This window comes from Delphinus delphis, chromosome 12 (assembly GCF_949987515.2).
Source record: "Delphinus delphis chromosome 12, mDelDel1.2, whole genome shotgun sequence".
In the NCBI taxonomy this organism is placed as follows: domain Eukaryota; kingdom Metazoa; phylum Chordata; class Mammalia; order Artiodactyla; family Delphinidae; genus Delphinus; species Delphinus delphis.
The window spans coordinates 21,272,405-21,294,912 of NC_082694.2; the positions used below are offsets into that span (position 1 = coordinate 21,272,405).

General features: G+C 36.7%; 1 protein-coding gene across 2 annotated transcripts in view; it reads right to left on the reverse strand.

Moving 5' to 3' along the window:
* CTNNA2 (catenin alpha 2) overlaps positions 1-22,508 on the reverse strand; it is a 1,196,494-nt gene that overhangs the window by 930,594 nt on the left and 243,392 nt on the right. The gene's annotated exons all lie outside the window — the stretch shown is intronic.

Sequence of the window (22,508 nt, forward strand, 5' to 3'; positions counted from 1 at the left end):
AACTGTTCCATATTCTATTCAGCTAGTCATCTACACCTCTGCATTTTTTTTATCAGCTTCATAAGAATGTGGATGTTGTGGTTTATTTGCACTGACGTGTATCCTGGTTAGCAAACTAAAGCCTTTATTGGTGGTTATCAAGAAAGCTCGTCCAGAGAAAAGTTCTAAATGCTATAGTCTCTACAATTTACTCCAAATCCGAGAGCAAGCAGTTATTAGGCAAAGTCACAATTAATGTCCAGTCAGTTTACAGGGCAAGAGATAATATCAGAAGAAAAGTATTGAATAAATGTGAACCAAGATGATGAATGTAGCAGAACCATTACTTCAGAAGTGGTTAATACAGCGTTGGGAGCTGTCATATTCAGCTTTCTTTTGATTGTTAATAATTAGACACAGTGAATTAAAAAAGGACTCTGTAAGGACACTTAAGTACAAACACTAGACAGAAAAAAGAAAGATAAAGTCATTAAGAATAAGACCGTCAGAAAACGTTAGTTAGCTGTAAAATACATATGCAGTCAGTAACACCTTGCAGTCTTTTCAGTTCCACCCACAGAGGCAACCATCAGAAGAAAGACAGCCTGTCTCCAAAGTTACTTTTTGGAGGTACAAGAATGTTCTCCTTAAAGACGGTTTACTCTAGCACATTAACATAGCTCTCTTCCAGGAACCCCAACTCTCCAAAGAGCCGCTACCTGGAAACAAGTTTTTATGCTTCCTAAGCAAACACAGCAAACATCTCAAAAATCTTTTATTTGTATTTATTTTTATTTTTTAATCAAATGTATTTCCCATAGAACATTGTATAAGGTTAAGGTGTACAACATGTTAATTTGATACATGTATATAGTGTGTTAATACATGTATATGTTGTAATATGATTGCCATTGTAGTGATACTTGGCACCTCTATCCCTTTACATAATTACAGTACAATATGGTTGTCTATATTCATTACACTGTGCATAATTTCTCTATTTAGGCTAGGCTCTTTATTGGAGGAAAATATTCCTATTCTCATTGATATCTGATTTGTTCTCATTTTATATATAGTTTTGAGACGTTCTGTGATCTAACTTTTCAGTCTTCAAAAATTAGAAAAAATGAATGGAGTTGGAAGCCATTAATGTTAGGCATATTGGCAGTTTTGGGGAGTGGAAGCTGGCAGTGAACCTATTAATACCAAAAGAGCTAAATGACTATATTCTGGTTCACCTTCTGCAAAGGCAAACAGATTTCAATTTTTGTGTTGTCTCATGGTGCATTGCTGTATTAAGCACAGTTTAGGTAATGCTCATAATAACAAGTCAGTATGAAGTGTCAGTATGTGGGAAAAAATAAACATAGAACATTACCAGGAAGTTCCTTAGAAAAATATAATTACTTTCAAATGAAGCAAATCCATTCAGTCCTCTTTTAGTAAGAGCTCTCATTTATTCACATGTGGAAGAATGTAAAGGGATACAAGATAGCAGAATAGAAGGAAAATTATGAGGCTCCATAAATGCTCATGTCTTAATCAGTCTAGAATAAAGAAATAATTGTTAACTCTCCCTATTGCTATTCAGTGCTTTGTTGAAGAACAAAGTCAACAAATTAGATAAGAAAAAAGAAAGAAGAGATATAAACATTAGAAAGTAGACACATTAAATTGTCATTACTTATAGAGAATATGAATGTATCGAGAAACTACAAAAGAATTAAAAGACAAACTATTAGAACTATTAGTGGTTAAATACTAGATAAGCAATAACAACCTAATAGAACAGCATTACCAATGAAAAATCTAGTTTAAAATATCCTATTCATAATAGCCATAAATTGATATTCTCAGAGATAACAATAACACAAAATATAGAATGTTGTATGAAGAAAATTATAATTGTAATGAAGAACATGAAAGATGATTTAAATAATAGAGAGACACACCAATGAGCTCTGGAGACTACAGATCTCTGTGTCTAAGCCTGATATCCAGGCTGGGACTAGGTCTTGGGTAGATGGGGCTTACAGACTTTTTTTTTTTTTTTTTTGCGTTACGCGGGCCTCTCACTGCTGTGGCCTCTCCCGTTGCAGAGCACAGGCTCCAGACATGCAGGCTCAGCGGCCATGGCTCACGGGGGCCAGCCGCTCCGCGGCCTGTGGGATCTTCCCGGACTGGGGCACGAACCCGTGTCCCCTGCATCGGCAGGCAGACTCTCAAGCACTGCGCCACCAGCGAAGCCAAGACTTATATACTTTTGAAGGTCTAGTGCAGCTTGCTGGCAACCTTTTAAGAGATGGTTATTCTGTAGAAATTCCTGGTTGAATGGTACACCTTCTCTTACCCCAATCAGGCACTCTGTCTAATCCCCACATCAACTTTCACCCAAGGCAAGAGTCATTCAAGATCCACACAATCCCATTACCTCTCTAACAATTTGTGAGCACATCTTTTGTGCAGAAGAAAAAAAAATAGAAAACATAAAGTTCCAGCAACAGAGACTAGGAGTAATAGCATGAACATTGACGTGTAAAAATGGGCATGATGTTTTCTAGGTAGTAAGAAGACCATTCTCACTTGAGAGGGCGGCTGTATATGAATGATACAGGAAACAAGATTAGATAGATGCGGTGGAGTAAAACTTTTAAAGGCTCTGAAACCCAAGCTAAGGAGTTTAGCTTTTATTAGCCACTGTCAACATTTTTTTAAAATGAGAAGCATATGTGTTAAAGTGTCCGTGTTCTCTTTCCATTCATTTCTCAGCCCACTGAAATTCTGCTTTTATCCTCACACCTCCTTGTAGCAGAGTCCTCTTAAACTGATCTCTCACTAAAGTAATTAATAAGTTGCCAAAATCAAATTACTTTTATCTTATCATACTGCTCTATCACATTTAGTGCTATTGACTCACCTCTTCTTTCTCCTGGAAATATCTCCTGGCTAATTCTTTTAGCAATAATCTTTTCCTTCTCCAAACTCCTGTCGCTTTTAGGAGGGTCATCAAGCTTACTTGTCTCTGTACCCACCTTTATCTTCCTCCCTCCTACACCAGGAAAGACTTGCTGCTACCACCATCCTTTTTTTTTGAATTTATTTTATTAAAGTATAGTTGATTTACAATGTTGTGTTAATTTCTGCTGTACAGCAAAGATATTCAGTTATTCATATGCATACATTCTTTTTCATATTCTTTTCCATTATGGTTTATCACAGGATCTTGAATCTAGTTCCCTGTGCTATACAGTAGGACCTTGCTGTTTATCCATTCTCTATATATTCTAGTTTGCATCTGTTAAGCCCAAACTCCCAACCCTTCCTTCCCCCACTCCCTTGGCAACCACAAGTCTGTTCTCTATATCTGTGAATCTGTTTCTGTTTGTTAGATTAGTTCATTTGTGTCATATTTTAGATTCCACTTACAAATGATATCATATGGTATTTGTCTTTCTCTTTCTGACTTATTTCACTTAATATGATAATCTTTAGGTCCATCCATGTTGCTGCAAATGGCATTATTTCATTCTTTTTCTATAGCTGAGTAATATTCCACTGTACATGCATACCACATCTTCTTTATAGATTCACCTGTAAATGGACATGTAGGTTGCTTCCATGTCTTTGCTATTGTAAATAGTGCTGTTATGAACATAGGGGTCCATGCATCTTTTTGAATTATCATTTTGTACTACCACCCTTTTAAACTGATCTTCTAATCACATCATTCAGATTCATTGGCTATGCCAACTTCTCTCTAAACCCTCAACATGGCCCCTCTCTGTAGGCAACTCAACCTTAGCATAGCAGGATATTTGATTTTCTCTAGTCATATATCTCAAATATTTCCTCAATGTCTCTGCCTCTCATCAAAGAAGAGAAGAAATCCTGCAGCTCATAGATGAGAGTATAAGTGGTTAATCGTTCTAGAACCTTGACCTAATGATGGTCCCAATGGACCCTGGTCAATAAAAAAACCTCAGCAATAGCAAGAGGATGGGAAATATAGTTTTCAGATATGTTGACTGTGTGATTTGAGTATGAAACTATGAGACCCAGGCTAGTATAGACTGCTCATCATCTAATGTCCTAAGAGTAGACCCTCCATTCTTACACAACAGCAAGTAATGCAGTAGCCAACACCACTTCATTCCTTTCTTTTTTTTGCAATGTGTTTTATTGGAAGACAACTTATCTGACCATGTCTCTTCAACTTGATCAGTTCTCTGCTTCCAGGATGTACAAACTCAATAGACATGGAAGACTTCTTCCAAAACTATAAGCAATAGTGAGGGCACCAAGGCACTTTGTCTTGGCAACTCTGTCACATCTGCCCATAACCAACAACAGTGTAGTTTGTCTAAGCCTTATCCATAGGGCATTCGATTGAAAGTGAGCTCTGGAGATATCATTGTCACCCAGGGCTGGTTAGAAATATAGACTCTCAGGCCCCACTCCAGACCTACTAAAAGAGAATCTGTATTTTAACAAGATCCCAAAGTAATTCATATGCACATTAAAATCTGAGAAGCACTGAATTCTAGGACAATGATTTTCAGACTTTATCATACCTTATTATTATTATTTTTATTATTATTATTATTTTTTGCGGTACGCAGGCCTCTCACTGTTGTGGCCTCTCCCGCTGCGGAGCACAGGCTCCGGACGCGCAGGCTCAGCGGCCATGGCTCACGGGCCCAGCTGCTCCGCGACATGTGGGATCTTCCCGGACGGGGGCACGAACCCGCGTCCCCTGCATCGGCAGGCGGACTCTCAACTACTGCGCCACCACGGAAGCCCCAGACTTTATCATACTTTAGAATCACCTAGATGCTTGTTAGACGGCAAATTCCTAGATCTTATAGTGCTTCTGCTCATGTAGGTCTCAGCTAGTGTATTTCACATGCATCGTATGAAATTAGGATATGTATGGTTTACAGACTTTACTTTCAGAAACAGCAGTCTAGCTGAAGCAAAAGAACGTGAGAGAGATAAAGCAATGACTTCTAGAGGTAAACCCTTCCTCTTATTTTAGGTGCCATGACATATCAGGAGTCCACAAAAACAACTCGTTGATGAATTGATCGAAAGGCAATTTCCTCTGTTAGGCAATCACAAGGAACTTGGAAAAGTAAGAGTAAACAGATGTGAATGCTATAAGTCAAGCCATTATTTGAGCTCTCCAGAAAACCAATAAAAGAGAACCAAGAGCTGAAAATAAAAATGATAACTTAATTTTGCTAGATTCATGCAGTCTGTAGATGTGAGTAGTTAAGTCTTTATGAATTCTACTGTTGCACTGTTCTAAAGTATTTCATTTGTCATAATTGCTCAGCAAACATAACAGGGAGCTTTGATTACTGTTATAGCTTAAAAAAAAGCAAGAGCATTGTGAGGTGCATATCTGAAAACAAAATTATCAAAAACAAGTTATTTATTCCAGGAGCAACAGAAGATAAATGCAAAAATCCTTAAAGAAGAAAACTCTTTAAGGGAGTTAAAATGCTCAAATGGTAGTATATTTGATAACATGAAGCCTCTAGGAGAAATCTTGTCAGGTTTTGAGCAGTGCCAAGTCAGAAAAACAACTGCCAAGTAATGAGTCAAAATGAGGTCTTCCTTGAATCACTCCTTGATTACCTAATCTATTCCTTTTGCCATTATACAGTAGGCACAAATATGGCTTGTACTTTTCCTTATAAAATATATGAAATGATATACGCTCACCTTGTGGTACAGTCCATTATAAGTTGTTTCCTAGCACAGAATCTCCAGGACCTATAAGGTGTATGTATATTGTGCATTTTGGAGAGAAAAGGAGATCAGCACAGTGACACTAGTGCTCGAGCAAAAGGAGGTGATAATACAGACTTACAGTAGTCTCACTAATAACTAAAGTAAAACTTCCATGTCATAGAAACTATTGCAGTAGAATTTCGGATTGAACTGATCTTTTCTTCCCAAACACAACTCCACATCCTGTTTTAGACAAAAAGAAGTAAATTACAAGAACTGCAGTTACTGATGCTTCCACAACTTCAAAAGTCAGAATTAGAAATGATGATCTTTTATAACGAGGCACTAGTAATTTAAAGAGGGATAAAATAAAGAATAATTCTGGTCTCTTTGTCTTTGAAAAATTTCTTCCCACTTATCTGATATTGACAGTGTAGATTAGTATGTATGTTCATTGATACAGAGTCCTGGAAGCATGCATTCTTAAACTTTGAAGGTAAGGTTTTATTATATCTAAAGCAGACCTGAACTTCTACTAGTTAATTAATGCTATAAAGAAAGCCTATAAATAACGTTTCCCATTTAAGTTATTGTTCTTTGTAGACTCACCTGCAATTTTTAAATAAGGCCACAAGGCAAGCCTTCCCACTCAGCTGCTTTGGTATACTTTTTCCAAATACTTTATCTTGAAGAGTATACAGATGGTCTCTGACTTGTCATGGTTTGACTTACTGATTTTTCAGCTTTACAATGGTGAGAAAGCGATATGCATTCAGTAGAAAACATACTTCGAATTTTGATTTTTGATCTTTTCCTGGGCTAGCAATATGTGCTATGATACTGTCTCGTGATGCCAGGCAGGGGCAGCCTCAGCTCCCAGTCAACCCACCATCCCATGATCCCGAGGGGAAACAACCACACACTAATATCCATTCTGTACTCACACAACTATTCTGTTTTTCACTGTCAGTACAGTATTCAATAAATTACATTAGGTATTCAACACTCTATTTAAAATAGGTTTCAGTTATCCATATACACATACCTATTCTTTTTCAAATTCTTTTCCCACTTAGGTTATTACAGAATATTGAGCTGAGTTCCCTGTGCTGTACAGTAGGTATATGTGTAACTGAATCACTATGCTGTACACCTGAAACTAAAACATTGTAAATCAACTATAGTACAATATATAATAATTTTTTTATTTAAAAAATAAATTAAAATAAGCTTTGTGTTAGATGATTTTGCCCAACTGTAACCTATGGTCTAAGCACATTTAAGGTAAGCTATACTAAGGTATAATGTTCAGTAGGTTAGGTGGATTAATGAATTTGCCATATGATATTTTCAACTTACGATGGTTTTATCAGGACTTGACCTCATTATAAGTCAAGGAAGATCTGTTAACATCAAAAAGTAGATTTCCAAAATTAACCCTAAAACAGACATTCTGTGATTGGGTTTGAGGAATTTCTATGGCCGGCCAGTTTTGACTATATTAAATTTCTATGAATAGCCAGTTATAACTATATCAAATTTTTTCTAGGCTAAACTTTCTGTGGTTACAATTTACAGAGTGGATCAGTTGGGCCCTGGATGATCGATTCATCTTTAGATTAGAAGTGGTTCAAACTTATTTCCTAGCAAGAATCTCACTAGTGTCTATAAGCCAAAATGAAATAAGGTGGCCTTCTCGGGACTTCCCTGGTGGTGCAGTGGTTAAGAATCGCCCTGCTAATGCAGGGGACATGGGTTCAAGCCCTGGTCCGGGAAGATCCCACATGCAGTGGAGCAACTAAGCCCATGCATCACAATTACTGAGCCTGTGCTCTAGAGCCCGTGAGCCACAACTACTGAAGCCCACATGCCTAGACCCCGTGCTCCTCAACAAAAGAAGCCACCACAATGATAAGCCTGCATGCCGCAATGAAGAGTAGACCTCACTCGCTGCAACTAAGAGAAAGCCTGTGTGCAGCAACGAAGACCCAACACAGCCAAAAATAAAAAAAAAAAATTATTTTTAAAAAAGGTGGCCTTCTCCTTAAGCACTTGTTCTTCAGAAGAAACTCAATTTTCCTTATAGGATGTTAAACTAACATTTTCACTCTCTATTAAGCCTGCTGTTTCATATTTAAGTAGCAGCATTAGGAGCTCAATTTCTTGTAACCTCCAGGGAGTGTGGTCTAGATTTTCTGTCATCCAAAAGCTTGTCTGAGAGAAACAACATTTAGTTTTGCTTGAAGGAAGTGCAGTCCACGTCTCTCTCCACCTATTATAATAGCTCAACTTAAAACACATAAGTAAAGAGAGAAATGGTATTATCCTGGACACTGGTGCAAATGTTTCTACTGCCTTAGTGCAATATCACTTACTTCAACAGAGGATACTACCACAAAGGGTTTTAGAAAGCTCACTGTGTATACTCTAAAGTTATAGATAAGATAATCATTCTTCACATAATACTGAGAAATGTTTGAATGATTTTAGTACCAAGAATATTGGAACCTCTCCTTAGAAATGGGTTTGATTTTATTTCATGGACATTGAATTGTGTAATAAATAAATTATTCCTTTTTGCACTGACTTCAATTAAAAAAAGCTTATCCCAAGTCTGTGGTCCCTATTATAAAGCATATGATTTAATGTTTATTATTACTGTGTTAGTCTCCATCTTTGCTCCTTATCTATACTTATAGTCATCTTTCTTTTTAAATCACTTTCCTTTAAGGTATGTTAACCTTTCAGTATTTTATATATCCTTTAAAGTCTCCATAAATCTTTTACGGAAGGCAGTAAAATATATTCTGTCAATTGATATACCTTTTTTCCACACTTTTACATACGCAAAATGAAGATTAATCCTACAATCTGTGTCATCTAAAATATACATTTGATAAAATTTTATTTTTTTCTTACAGGTACTTAAATATATATATCTTACAATTGATGACATGCTAGATTTGATAAAACATGGTAAATCAAACAAGCACAAGAAACAAACTTATTTAAAGGATCTAGTAACAACCTAGATTTTCCTAGAATCTCTGTAACTTTCAATGTCTACACTTACAGCAATGAAAAATTACACTCAAAATTAAGACACTAAAGCAATATCAGAATTCACTGAAGGAGCAACTGTTTAGAATCAGGAATTTTAAGTGAGTGAGAAGATGTTTCTGTTTTTAAAAATCCTAAATGTTGGGACTTCCCTGGTGGTCCAGTAGTGAAGAATCGGCCTTCCAATGCAGGTGACACAGGTTTGATCCCTGGTCAGGGAACTAAGATCCCACATGCTGCAGGGCAACTAAGCCCACGCACCACAACTACTGAGCTCGCGGGCCTCAACTAGAGAGCCTGAATTCCGCAAATTACAGAGCCCACGAGTCCTGGAGCCTGCGCGCCACAACTAGAGAAGAGAAAACTCACACGTCACAACTAAAGAAAAGCCCACGTGCGGCGGTGAAGAGCCCACACGCCACAATGAATCCCACATGCTTCAACAAAGATTCCGCGTGCCACAATTAAGACCAGACGCAGCCAAAAATAAATAAATAAACAAATAAACAAACAAACAAATAAATAAATAAATCTTCCCCAAAACAAAAAAAAACCCCTAAATGTTCTAACCATCAGCGCCCATCTGAGAAAATCCCATGCTGTTCTTAATGCCCCACCAAATTGAAGAATGACTAAACTACGTTCATGATTCACTATTTTGGATTTAACTAAGATTAAAATAAAAGGAAACAAAATAAAACCAGACTGTTACAAGAAACAGTATACACAAATCTGAAACCATGATAAATAAAAACTATTCTCCGATCAACACTATGTTAACTAAAGGATTCAGTTGACCAAAACTTCTATTCCCCCCAAATTCATCAAGCCTTTTTACTATTACAATCATTGATTGACAATGCCACTTGCTTTGACATTTTCCTTCTTTAAAGTTAGTGGATTCCAACAGAGTGCACACACTCTATGGGAAGTAATGGATAATCCATGGGACGCAGGAAAAGTATCAGGATTCTATATTGGCTTTTGTGTAAAAAAGGAAATTAAGAATTAAGCCATACTAATGTTTCATATAAGGACTTAAACTGGCACCACCACCTCATCTCTACATCAGATGGCCTTGAGCCACATATGACAAATGGGGTATCTTGAGAGAAAGATAAGGTCCACAAATCCAAGGAATTGGCAATGGTGGCCTTACGCTTCAATGTATATACCTTGTTAAGTGGTTTTAAGGATTATATTAATTGATTTTTCAAACATATACAAAAACATCCTCACAAAATGGACCAGAAACTTAAAAGGATCACTGCGAATTGGAAACTGGGACTTGACGATAGTACTAAAAATGCAACCACAATTTAACAATTTAAGAAAATGCAGGGCAGACCCTCCCCCTAGTCTTTTTTTTTTTTTCTTGCAGATTTCTTTTATAAATAATCCTTTATTCACTGCAGTGAATACAAGCAGAATATACCACGAACTGAATATGGGTTTAGGTACTTACAACTTCATTTTTATCATTCACATATAGGTGAGAAAAGAAAATGAAACACTGTCTCTAGAAGCAAAGGATGACTTCATATTTTCTTAATTTCTTTCCCTGAGGAGCTTTTAAACTGTAAAATATTCACAATTACATACAGTGTCCCAAAGCTACTTTAACAATACATATTTTGGTTATCTTTTTTTTTTTTTTTTTTTTTTGGCCAACAGGACTAAATAATCAAGTACAGGTACAGTGAAGCAGGCGAGAGGAAATTATACGTTAAAAGGGGACTCTGTAACAATGGCTTGTTGCTTAGGTATTTCCTCTGCCTACTTGCCCTTTGTTTAGATATCCAGTAGCTATCCAGGCTCTTTTCTGGGAATGAGACAATTTTAGCTAATCGTGACTTTCCTATGGTTAGTTGTTTTTATTTTATTTTTGTTTATTTTATTTATCTTTTTATACAGCAGGTTCTTATTAGTTATCCATTTATACACATTAGTGTATATTAGTGAATCTCCCAATTCATCACACACACACACCCCCGCCACTTCCCCCCTTGGTGTCCATATGTTTGTTCTTTACATCTGTGTCTCTATTTCTGTCCTGCAAACCGGTTCACCTGTACCATTTTTCTAGGTTCCACATATATGCCTTAATATACAATATTTGTTTTTCTTTTTCTGACTTACTTCACTGCCTATGACAGTCTCTAGATCCATTCATGTCTCTACAAATGACGCAATTTTGTTCCTTCTTATGGCTGAGTAATATTCCATTGTATATATGTACCACATCTTCTTTATCCATTCATCTGTCGATGGGCATTTAGGTTGCTTCCATGACCTGGCTATTGTAAATAGTGCTGCAGTGAACACTGGGGTACATGTGTCTTTCTGAATTATGATTTTCTCTGGATATATGCCCAGTAGTGGGATGCTAGATCATATGGTAATTCTATTTTTAGTTTTTTAACGAACCTCCATACTCTTCTCCATAGAGGCTGTATCAATTTACATTCCCACCAACAGTGCAACAGGGTTCCCTTTTCTCCACACCCTCTCCAGCATTTGTTGTTTGTAGATTTTCTGATGATGCCCATTCTAACTGGTGTGAGGTGATACCTCATTGTACTTTTGATTTGCATTTCTCTAATAATTAGTGATGTTGAGCAGCTTTTCATGTGCTTCTTGGCCATCTGTATGTGTTCTTTGGAGAAATGTCTATTTAGGTCCTCTGCCCATTTTTTGATTGGGGAGTTTATTTTTTTAATATTGACCTGCATGAGTTGTTTATATACTTTGGAGATTAATCCTTTGTCCGTTGATTCGTTTGCAAATATTTTCTCCCATTCTAAGGGTTGTCTTTTTGTCTTGTTTGTAGTTTCCTTTGTTTTGCAAAAGCTTTTAAGTTTCATTAGGTCCCATTTGTTTATTTTTGGTTTTATTTCCATTACTCTGGGAGGTAGGTCAAAAAAGATCTTGCTGTGATTTATGTCAAAGAGGGTTCTTCCTATGTTTTCCTCTAAGAGTTCTATAGTGTCCAGCCTTACATTTAGGTCTTTAATCCATTTTGAGTTTATTTTTGTGTATGGTGTTAGGGAGTGTTCTAATTTCATTCTTTTACATGTAGCTGTCCAGTTTTCCCAGCACCACTTATTGAAGAGACTGTCTTTTCTCCACTGTATATCCTTGCCTCCTTTGTCATAGATTAGTTGACCATAGGTGCGTGGGTTTATCTCTGGGATTTCTATCCTGTTCCATTGATCTATATTTCTGTTTTTGTGCCAGTAACATATTGTATTGATTACTGTAACTCTGTTGTACAGTGAGTCTGATTCCTTCAGGGAGACTGATTCCTTCAGCTCCATTTATTTCCCTCAAGACTGCTTTGGCTATTCGGGGTCTTCTGTGTTTCCATACAAATTTTAAGAGTTTTTGTTCTAGTTCTGTAAAAAATGCATTGGTAACTTGATAGGGATTGCATTGAATCTGCAGACTGCTTTGGGTAGTATAGTCATTTTCACAATACTGATTCTTCCAAGAACATGGTGTATCTCTCCATCTGTTTGTATCATCTTTAATTTCTTTCATCAGTATCTTACAGTTTTTTGCATACAGGTCTTTTGTCTCCCTAGGTAGGTTTATTCCTAGGTATTTTATTCTTTTTGTTGCAATGGTAAACGGGAGTGTTTCCTCTTTCAGATTTTTCATCATTAGTGTATAGGAATGCCAGAGATTTCTGTGCATTAATTTTGTATCCTGCTACTTTATCAAATTCATTGATTAGCGCTAGTGGTTTTCTGATGGCATCTTTAGCATTGTCTATGTATAGTATCATGTCATCTGCAAACAGTGACAGTTTTACGTCTTCTTTTCCAATATGGATTCCTTTTATTTATTTTTCTTCTCTGATTGCCATGGCTAAGACTTCCAAAACAATGTTGAATAACAATGGTGAGAGTGGACATCCTTGTCTTGTTCTTGATCTTAGAGGAAATGTTTCAGTTTTTCACCACTGAGAATGATTGCTGTGAGTTTGTCATATATGGCCTTTATTATGATGAGGTAGGTTCCCTCTATGCCCACATTCTGGAGAGTTTTTATCATAAATGGGTGTTGAATTTTGTCAAAAGCTTTTTCTGCATTTATTGAGATGATCATATGGTTTTTATTCTTCAATTTGTTAATAGCATGTACCACATTGATTGATTTGCATATATTGAAGAATCCTTGCATCCCTGGGATATATCCCACTTGATCATGGTGTACGATCCTTTTAATGTGTTGTTGGCTGCTGTTTGCTAGTATTTTGTTGAGGATTTATACATCTATATTCATCTGTGATGTTCACCTGTAGTGTTCTTTCTTTGTGGCATCTTTGTCTGGTTTTGGTATCAGGGTGATGGTGGCCTCATAAAATGAGTTTGGGAGTGTTCCTCCCTCTGCTATATTTTGTAAGAGTTTGAGAAGGGTAGGTATTAGCTCTTCTCTAAATGTTTGATAGAATGCACCTGTGAAGCCATCTGGTCCTGGACTTCTGTTTGTTGGAATATTTTTAATCACAGTTTCAATTTCATTACTTGTGATTGGTCTGTTCATGTTTTCCACTTATTCCTGGTTCAGCCTTGGAAGGTTATACCTTTCTAAGAGTTTGTCCATTCCTTCCAAATTGTCCATTTCATTGGCATAGAGTTGCTTGTAGTAGTCTCTTAGGATGCTTTGTATTCCTGCGGTGTCTATTGTAACTTCTCCTTTTTCATTTCTAATTTTATTGATTTGAGTCCTCTCCCTCTTCTTCTTGATGAGTCTGGCTAATGCTTTACCAATTTGGTTTATCTTCTCAAAGAACCAGCTTTTAGTTTTATTGATCTTTGCTATTGTTTCTTTGTTTCTATTTCATTTATTTCAGATCTAATCTTTATGATTTCTTTCCTTCTGCTAACTTCAGGTTTTGTTTGTTCTTATTTCTCTAGTTCCTTTAGGTGTAAGGTTAGATTGTTTATTTGAGATTTTTCTTGTTTCTTGAGGTAGGCTTGTATTTCTATAAACTTCCCTCTTAGAACTGCTTTTGCTGCATCCCATAGGTTTTGGATCATTGTGTTTTCGTTGTCATTTGTCTCTAGGTATTTTGTGATTTCCTCTTTGATTTCTTCAGTGATATCTTGGTTATTTAGTAATGTATTGTTTAGCCTCCATGTGTTTGTGATTTATACGTTTTTATCCCTGTAATTGATTTCTAATCTCGTAGTGTTGTGGTCAGAAAGATGCTTGATATGATTTCAATTATTCTTAAATTTACTGAGGCTTGATCTGTGACCCAAGATGTGATCTGTCCTGAAGAAGGTTCCGTGTGCACTTGAGAAGAAAGTGTAATCTGCTGTTTTTGGATGGAATGTCCTATAAATATCAATTATAGCTATCTGGTCTATTGTGTCATTCAAAGCTTGTGTTTCGTTATTAATTTTCTGTTTGGATGATCTGTCCATTGGTGTAAGTGAGGTGTTAAAGTTCCCTACTATTATTGTGTTGCTGTCAATTTCCTCTTTTATAGCTGTTAGCAGTTGCCTTATATATTAAGGTGCTCCTATGTTGGGTGCATATATGTTTATAATTGTTATATCTTCTTGGATCAATCCCTTGATCATTATGTAGTGTCCTTCCTTGTCTCTTGTAACATTCTTTATTTTAAAGTCTATTTTATCTGATATGAGTATTGCTACTCCAGCTTTCTTTTGATTTCCATTTGCATGGAATGTCTTTTTCCATCCCCTCACTTTCACTCTGTATGTGTGCCTAGGTCTGAAGTGGGTCTCTTGTAGACAGCATATATATGGGTCTTGTTTTTGTATCCATTCAGTGAGCCTGTGTCTTTTGGTTGGAGCATTTAATCCATTCACGTTTAAGGTAATTATCGATATGTATGTTCCTATGAACATTTTCTTAATTTTATGGGTTTGTTTTTGTAGGTCCTTTTCTTCTCTTGTGTTTCCCACTTAGAGAAGTTCCTTTAGCATTTGTTTGGTTTGGTGGTGCTGAATTCTCTTAGCTTTTGCTTATCTGTAAAGCTTTTGATTTCTCCATTGAATCTGAATGAGATCCTTGCCGGGTAGAGTAATCTTGGTTGTAGGTTCTTCCATTTCATCACTTTAAGTATATCATGTCACTCCCTTCTGGCTTGTAGTTTCTGCTGAGAAATCAGCTGTTAACCTTATGGGAGTTCCCTGTATGTTATTTGGCATTTTCCCTTGTTGCTTTCAATAATTTTTCTTTGTCTTTAATTTTTGTCAATTTGATTACTATGTGTCTCGGTGTGTTTCTCCTTGGGTTTATCCTGCCTGGGACTCTGAATTTCTTGTACTTGGGTGGCTATTTCCTTTCCCATGTTAGGGAAGTTTTCAACTATAATCTCTTCAAATATTTTCTAGGGTCCTTTCTCTCTTGTTCTCCTTCTGGGACCCCTATAATATGAATCTTATTGGCTTTAATGTTGTCCCAGAGGTCTCTTTGGCTGTCTTCATTTCTTTTCATTCATTTTTCTTTACTTTGTTCCATGGCAGTGAATTCCACCATTCTGTCTTCCAGGTCACTTATCCATTCTTCTGCTTCAGTTATTCTGCTATTGATTCCTTCTAGTGTATTTTTCATTTCAGTTATTGTATTGTTCATCTCTGTTTGTTTGTTCTTTAATTCTTCTAGGTTTTTGTTCTTTAATTCTTCTATGTCTTTGTTAAACATTTCTTGCATCTTCTCGATCTTTGCCTCCATTCTTTTTCCAAGGTCCTGGATCATACTATCATTATTCTGAATTATTTTTCTGGAAGGTTGCCTATCTCCACCTCATTTAGTTGTTTTTCTGGGGTTTTATCTTTTTCCTTCATCTGGTACATAGCCCTCTGACTTTTCATCTTGTCTATCTTTCTGTGAATGTGTTTTTTGTCCACAGGCTGCAGGATTGTAGTTATTCCTGCTTCTGCTGTCTTCCCTCTGGTGGATGAGGCTATCTAAGAGGCTTGTGCAAGTTTCCTGATTGGAGGGACTGTGGTGGGTAGAGCTGGGTGTTGTTCTGGTGGGCAGAGCTCAGTAAAACTTTAATCCATTTGTCTGCTGATGGGTGGGGCTGGGTTCCCTCCCTATTGGTTGTTTGGCCTGAGGCGACACAACACTGGAGCCTACCCCACTCTTTGGTGTGGCTAATGGCAGACTCTGGGAGGGCTCACGCCTAGGAGTACTTCCCAGAACTTCTGCTGCCAGTGTCCTTGTCCCCGTGGTGAGCCACAGCCACCCCCCGCCTCTGCAGAAGACCATCCAATACTAGCAGCTAGGCCTGGTTCAGTATCCTATGGTGTCACTGCTCCTTCCCCTGGGTCCCAATGCACACACTACTTTGTGTGCGCCCTCCAGGAGTGGAGTCTCTGTTTCCCCCAGCCCTGTCGAAGTCTTGCAATCAAATCCCACTAGCCTCCAAAGTCTGATTCTCTAGGAATTCCTTCTTCCATTGCCAGACCCCCAGGTTGAGTAGCCTGATGTGGGGCTCAGAACCTTCACTCCAGTGTGTGGACTTCTGTGGTATAAGTGTTCTCCAGTCTGTGAGTCACCCACCCACCAGTTACGGGATTTGATTTTATTGTGATTGCACCTCTCCTACCATCTCACTGTGGCTTCTCCTTTGTCTTTGGATGTGAGGTATCTTTTTTGGTGAGTTCCAGTGTCTTCCTGTCAATGATTGTTCAGCAGGTAGTTGTGATTCTGGTGCTCTCACAAGAGGGAGTGAGCTCACGTCCTTCTACTCTGCCATCTTCCCTATGGTTAGTTTTATCCATCACCTCCATGTGGCTTTCGTTCTGGTGCTGTGGTAAGAGGATACGGCATTCCTTGACTCTCCCTCTAGTCTTAATACAAGCTCTTGTTAGCTACATTATGAGGCTGAAAAAAAGACAAGCTAATCAGAGCTGAGAAGTTGAAATATATATTTACATCCATTATTTCTAACAATGAATCTCATTCCAGTTTCCTTGACATATTAGCTAATGATGTCCTAAAGCAAGTATGATTTGCAAAACTTTAAAAAAAATTAACCATTTAAATTATATATCTTCTATTTATTTTTAGTGAAAAGTAAGTTTATTGTTTTCATTATTGTTAATTGGAAAGACCACTTGGTGCTATTGAACACACTTCTTTTTCCTCTGTTCACAAGACGAGATTGTGTTTCCCAGCCTCCCTTGGAGTTTATGTGGTCAACTGACTGAATTCCAACCAACAGAATGTGAGCCTCAAGTGATATGTGCTCTTCTCCTGGGCCACTAACATGCTCCTCCACATTTTTTTCCCCCAAAGTGACAAATTTGGAAGCCAAGTGTTGAAGATGATGAAGCCACAGGCTGGAAGGAGCCGAAGCCCTTAAATTTTCCCTTGAAGGAGACCGACCCATGGATCAGAAAGACCCATTTGGATATTATGTAATGAGAAGAAAACTTCTATTATGTCAAGCCTTTGATATTTTGGGGTTTATCTGTTACAGCAGCTAACATTAACTACATCACTATATTATTTATAGATTTTATATATATATATATATATATATATACACACACAATGTATATATGTTAAATGATCATCACAATAAGTTTAGTTAACATCCATCACCATACATAGCTAGAAGTGTTTTTCTTTGATGAGAACTTTTAAGATCTACTCTCTTAGCAACTTCCAAATATACAATATACTGTTATTAACTATAGTCGCCATGCTATACATTACATCCCCAGGACTTATATCTATGAGCGCATTTTTAGTTTGCTTGTTTAGGTTCCACATATAAGTAAGATCATATGGTGTTTGTTTTTCTCTGACTTATTTCACTTAGCATAATGCCCTCAAGGTCCATTCATGTTGTCACAAATAGCAAGACTTCATTCTTTTTTATGGCTAAACAGTATTCTATTCTGTGTGTGTGTGTGTGTGTGTGTGTGTGTGTGTGTGTGTGTGTATAAGTTTCTTTATTCATTCATTCATCCATGGACACTTAGATTGTCTCCATGTCTTGGCTATCATAAATAATGCTGCCATGAACATTGGGCACAGATATCTTTTCAAGATAGTATTTTCATAAGTGGAATTGCTGGGTCATATGATAGAACTATTTTTAATTTTTGAAGAACATCCATACTATTTTCCATTATGGCTCCACCAATTTACATTCCCAACAACAATGCACAATTCCCTTTTCTCTACAAAATGTATATATTTTATAATTGTATATAATACATTAGGTTCAGGAATGTACACTTATTTAGAAAAATAAATAACACATGCACTAAATATGTATGTACACATACATACACAGACACATACAAACATTTTTTAAAACCGTGCTAGGTTACTATTACAACATTTGGTAGATAAAGCTTTGGGTGACAGTTTTTCACTTTTTATTCAGCTCTGTACACACTTCCTTTCTGTGAATTGCTATGAAATTTTCCATTTTCCATATGCAGAAGTTTGAAAGAGCCAAGCCCTTTTCTTACACAATTTTGAAAAGTCATTCTCTTCATACCATTTCAATGATCTAGGCGTAACCTGCTTGTCAGTTAATGGTATGTTTCTCATAACAAAAAACAAACAGAAAGATAACATTAAGTTTGTTTTTCAAGTCAGATTACAAATTTTCTCTCAAAGTTACGATCCACCTACTGAATCTAAGAATTATTAAATATGAAATTTCAAGGAGCCAGCTAATGCCTTTAGTAAAATGTGACATTCATATAGATATTGTTAAATAAGCCCATAGATATGGGTACATAAAATCATTATTTATATAGCCCAACATGTTACAAAGCCTCTTTCAAAATTTTCCTTGTGGACTTTACAACTTTTTACTCTTATTTGATTTAAGGCGGTGACAGGTACCTGCTACCTGCAAGAACTTCATGTGAATATTCTTTTACCTTTTAAAAAAATAAACTGCATCTGGTAGTAAATATGTGAAATCATAGTTGCAACATAGGTGATGTTATAGGATAAATATTCCCCCTCCCCCTTTTCAATTTGAAAGCACTTTAAGGAACTACTGTCAAATGCTTGACGATATCTCACGTCAGGATACCTCCCTCAATTCTTCCTGCCCCAATACACCTCACTGACCACCAGCCAGATTTTCCACCTACTAAAATTCTTACCAAAGCTTCTACCAACCATGCATCTTCTATTTCTGTCTACCCACAGGCATCTTAAATTATCCATTTTCTCTGGACCAAAATGATAAGTAAAACCCAAGGTATAACTGAACACACAACACTACTGCACAGACAGGTCTGGCGGTCAGACACAACCTACTACACCCCCCCCCCTTATTACTGAGATCTGCATCACAGGTGTTTTGGAAAGTTATCAATCAACTTGAGTACTGGGTACAACAAAATATATTAATCAGTTTGAGGAATCAGAAAAAGTTATTTAGAAACAGATCAACGCGTTCAGCAAACACTTGTGATAACAAAACAGACAGCAGGGCTCCTGGAAACAACAGGACCAATCTTCTAATAGCAAGTCTAAACGCATCAATGAAATCATAGTTATAACACAGGTGATAAATACTTTATCACCATGCTCTGTATATTCTAATATCACTTGCTAAAGTTAATATTTGTTCCTATTAAGTATACCGGGTAGAGGCAACTTTCAAAAGTAACAGATGCCAAAACAAAGAAATCTTGCAAAAAACCTAAAAAAAAACCCCAAAACCCCCAAAATCCAAATTCTAACATGGACCAGGAAATTTTAGTATAAATCCTGCTGATCTTAACAATAAAAAAGAGAATCAAATAATCAGGCTATTCAGAGCAATAATACATGGAGGTATTAATTTCTTTTTTTTAAAATCTTTATTGGAGTATAATTGCTTTACAATGGTGTGTTAGTTTCTGTTTTACAACAAAATGAATCAGTTATATATATACATATGTTCCCATATCTCTTCCCTCTTGCGTCTCCCTCCCTCACACCCTCCCTATCCCACCCCTCCAGGCGGTCACAAAGCACTGAGCTGATCCCCCTGTGCTATGCGGCTGCTTCACACTAGCTATCTACCTTACGTTTGGTAGTGTATATATGTCCATGCTTCTCTCTCGCTTTGTCACAGCTTACCCTTCCCCCTCCCCATATCCTCAAGTCTATTCTCTAGTAGGTCTGTGTCTTTATTCCTGTTTTACTCCTAGGTTCTTCATGACATTTTTTTTTCTTAAATTCCATATATATGTGTTAGCATACGGTATTTGTCTCTCTCTTTCTGACTTACTTCACTCTGTATGACAGACTCTAGGTCTATCCACCTCATTACAAATAGTTCAATTTCGTTTCTTTTTATGGCTGAGTAATATTCCATTGTATATTCTTCCCTAATATCTTAAATGTATTTAAAGAATTTTTTCCAGCAGGGAGGTAGGGATATAAACTTCATCTTATGAAATAAAAATGATTTGTTCATTTTCTCAAACATTTTGCAGTAGCCATTAAATATATCCTTTCTCTCCCTCTCCCTCCCCTCCCCCTTGTCCTCTCCCTTTCCCCCTCCCCCTTCTCTCTCCTGTGCATGTGCACACATGCACACTCACACACACATACAGAAGAGAAAATACAGACTAGCATGCCCACCATGCTACTTTGACTTCTATGGTTTTTCATATGACATATATTTTAAAAATACTGTGTCAAATTCCAGATCCTGGTAACTAAGACATTTGAAATGTAAATTCCAAACAACCGTTTGGAAGTACTGATAAGGAGGCTTTAGATTCTTTGTAAACTCAAAAATATAATAAGTGGAATTACTACTAAAATGAAAAAAATATATAAGCCATTAGCACTTCTTGGAACAGAAGTTACCAGTCTCACATAAAGGGAATGATACTTGCAAGCCACAGGGGGATTCATTTAACACAAAACCTACTCAGTTCTGGGGAAAAAAAAACAACAACTATGTTTCCTCACTAGCATATTTAAAAACTGTTTCTTCCAAAAACAAAAAGCAAAATAATCCCACCAAAATCTCATCCTTTCTATTGTTGATTAGTCTTTACTCTAGAATCAAAATTAATCATGACTAATAATACCACCTTACTCTTTCCCTAATAGAACCCTAAACAGCAAGTGCCCTCTAGCTGTGCCCAGCTTATTACACACATAGCACGTGTATGTGAGAATGAGGAAGTGAAAGTATTATCTCTGTTACTCCGATAACAACATCAAGCCCTGAGAAATTTGCTTGCCAGCGGTCATAAAGCCAGTGAAGGAGAAGAATTCAGGTTTTAATTTGTCAGACACTGGCAGTTTACTTCCCTAAGATAATGTTCAACACATACTTGCCTCATTTTACATACAGTACAAATTTCTAAAACCAAAACCAACTGTATTTCATAGCTAGAAAATGGATGTGGCTGTATAATTTCCTTAGGGTATGCATGACATACTTCTTTTTAAAAAATTCCCTTTTTTCCCAAAGATATAATTATATCATCTACTGACATTTTCTGATTTTGATATGTAAGTGTACATTATTATTCTCCCATTAAGCTACAAACCGCTGATAAAATGCCAATGGCTTGAATAAAGACCACATTGACATTTTACTATAGGGTCATCTCATTACGGACAGAATGCCAGCCTTCCACTTGAATGCACTGCATATTGTCTAGCTGCATTCCTTCAGCTTTACTTCTCAAAGGCTTCAAGGTTCTATGGAACTGTTGATGAAATAAAGGGGAAAATGAGCAGACTGTAATTATCTTGTCAAGATTCTTTTTGTGAACATTTATTTGGACAACTCACAAAAAAGAAAGCATCTCATTTTCTACTTCAGAATATTGTTTCTCTTTAAATGTATTAGCATTTTTGAAATTGCAGAATGGAGTCTAGAGGATCAGTACTGAATACTGCAGAGTGAAATGTCAGTAAAAGGCAGTGGCATGAGTTAGTGGAGAGAGGGCAGGCTTTGGAGCTACCATGTCCTATCTGGGTGAGAAATTACTGAATCTGAGACTCATTTTCCTATTTTGAAAAATAAGGGTAATAATATACACCTCATAGGGATGTTCTGAAGTTTAAATATGACAGCTTATTTAAATCACTTAGCTCTGTAATAAAGAAGGTATTCCAAAAATAATAGTGAATTCACATAGTGTGAGAGGAAAGAGTCCTGAACATGAGATCAGAATACTTGCACTTGAACCCCACCCACTTATTAGCTGTGCAGAGGTCAATTAATCTGTTTGGGTCTCATTCTTTTCAGCTCTAAATTAAAAATTCTACCTAGGTTACTTCAAACTCCTACATTCTATATGCTAATAAAATTCATTTCTTGACTTGTGGTTCATGATGGTGAATTTTGTATAAATATCTGAAATCTATTCTCTGTATCCTAAATAAATAAGTGGGAGGTAGACTAAATAAGTGGGAGGTAGACTAAATAAGTGGGAGAATATTAATTTAACAATGAAGCTTCTGATGTCAAAATCTAGAGGGGTTAACAAAGGAGTCTCAGAAATCTCCTTTCTGGGGATCTTTCAAAGTAATTTGGGTGTCTGACCTTAAGCATTCTGGGTCTCATGCGGAGCCCTGCTGATCCCTGGAGGACCACTCCAGTCAGTTTCTTACCCAAGTATTTTATGAAGTTCCTCATAACTTTCTTTAGAAATACACCTTATTTTTTTTTCCATTATATGTTTTTATAAACTTCTAAACTGAGTATACCTGTACAGAACCATTAAATGAACTTAATTGCAAAGTCT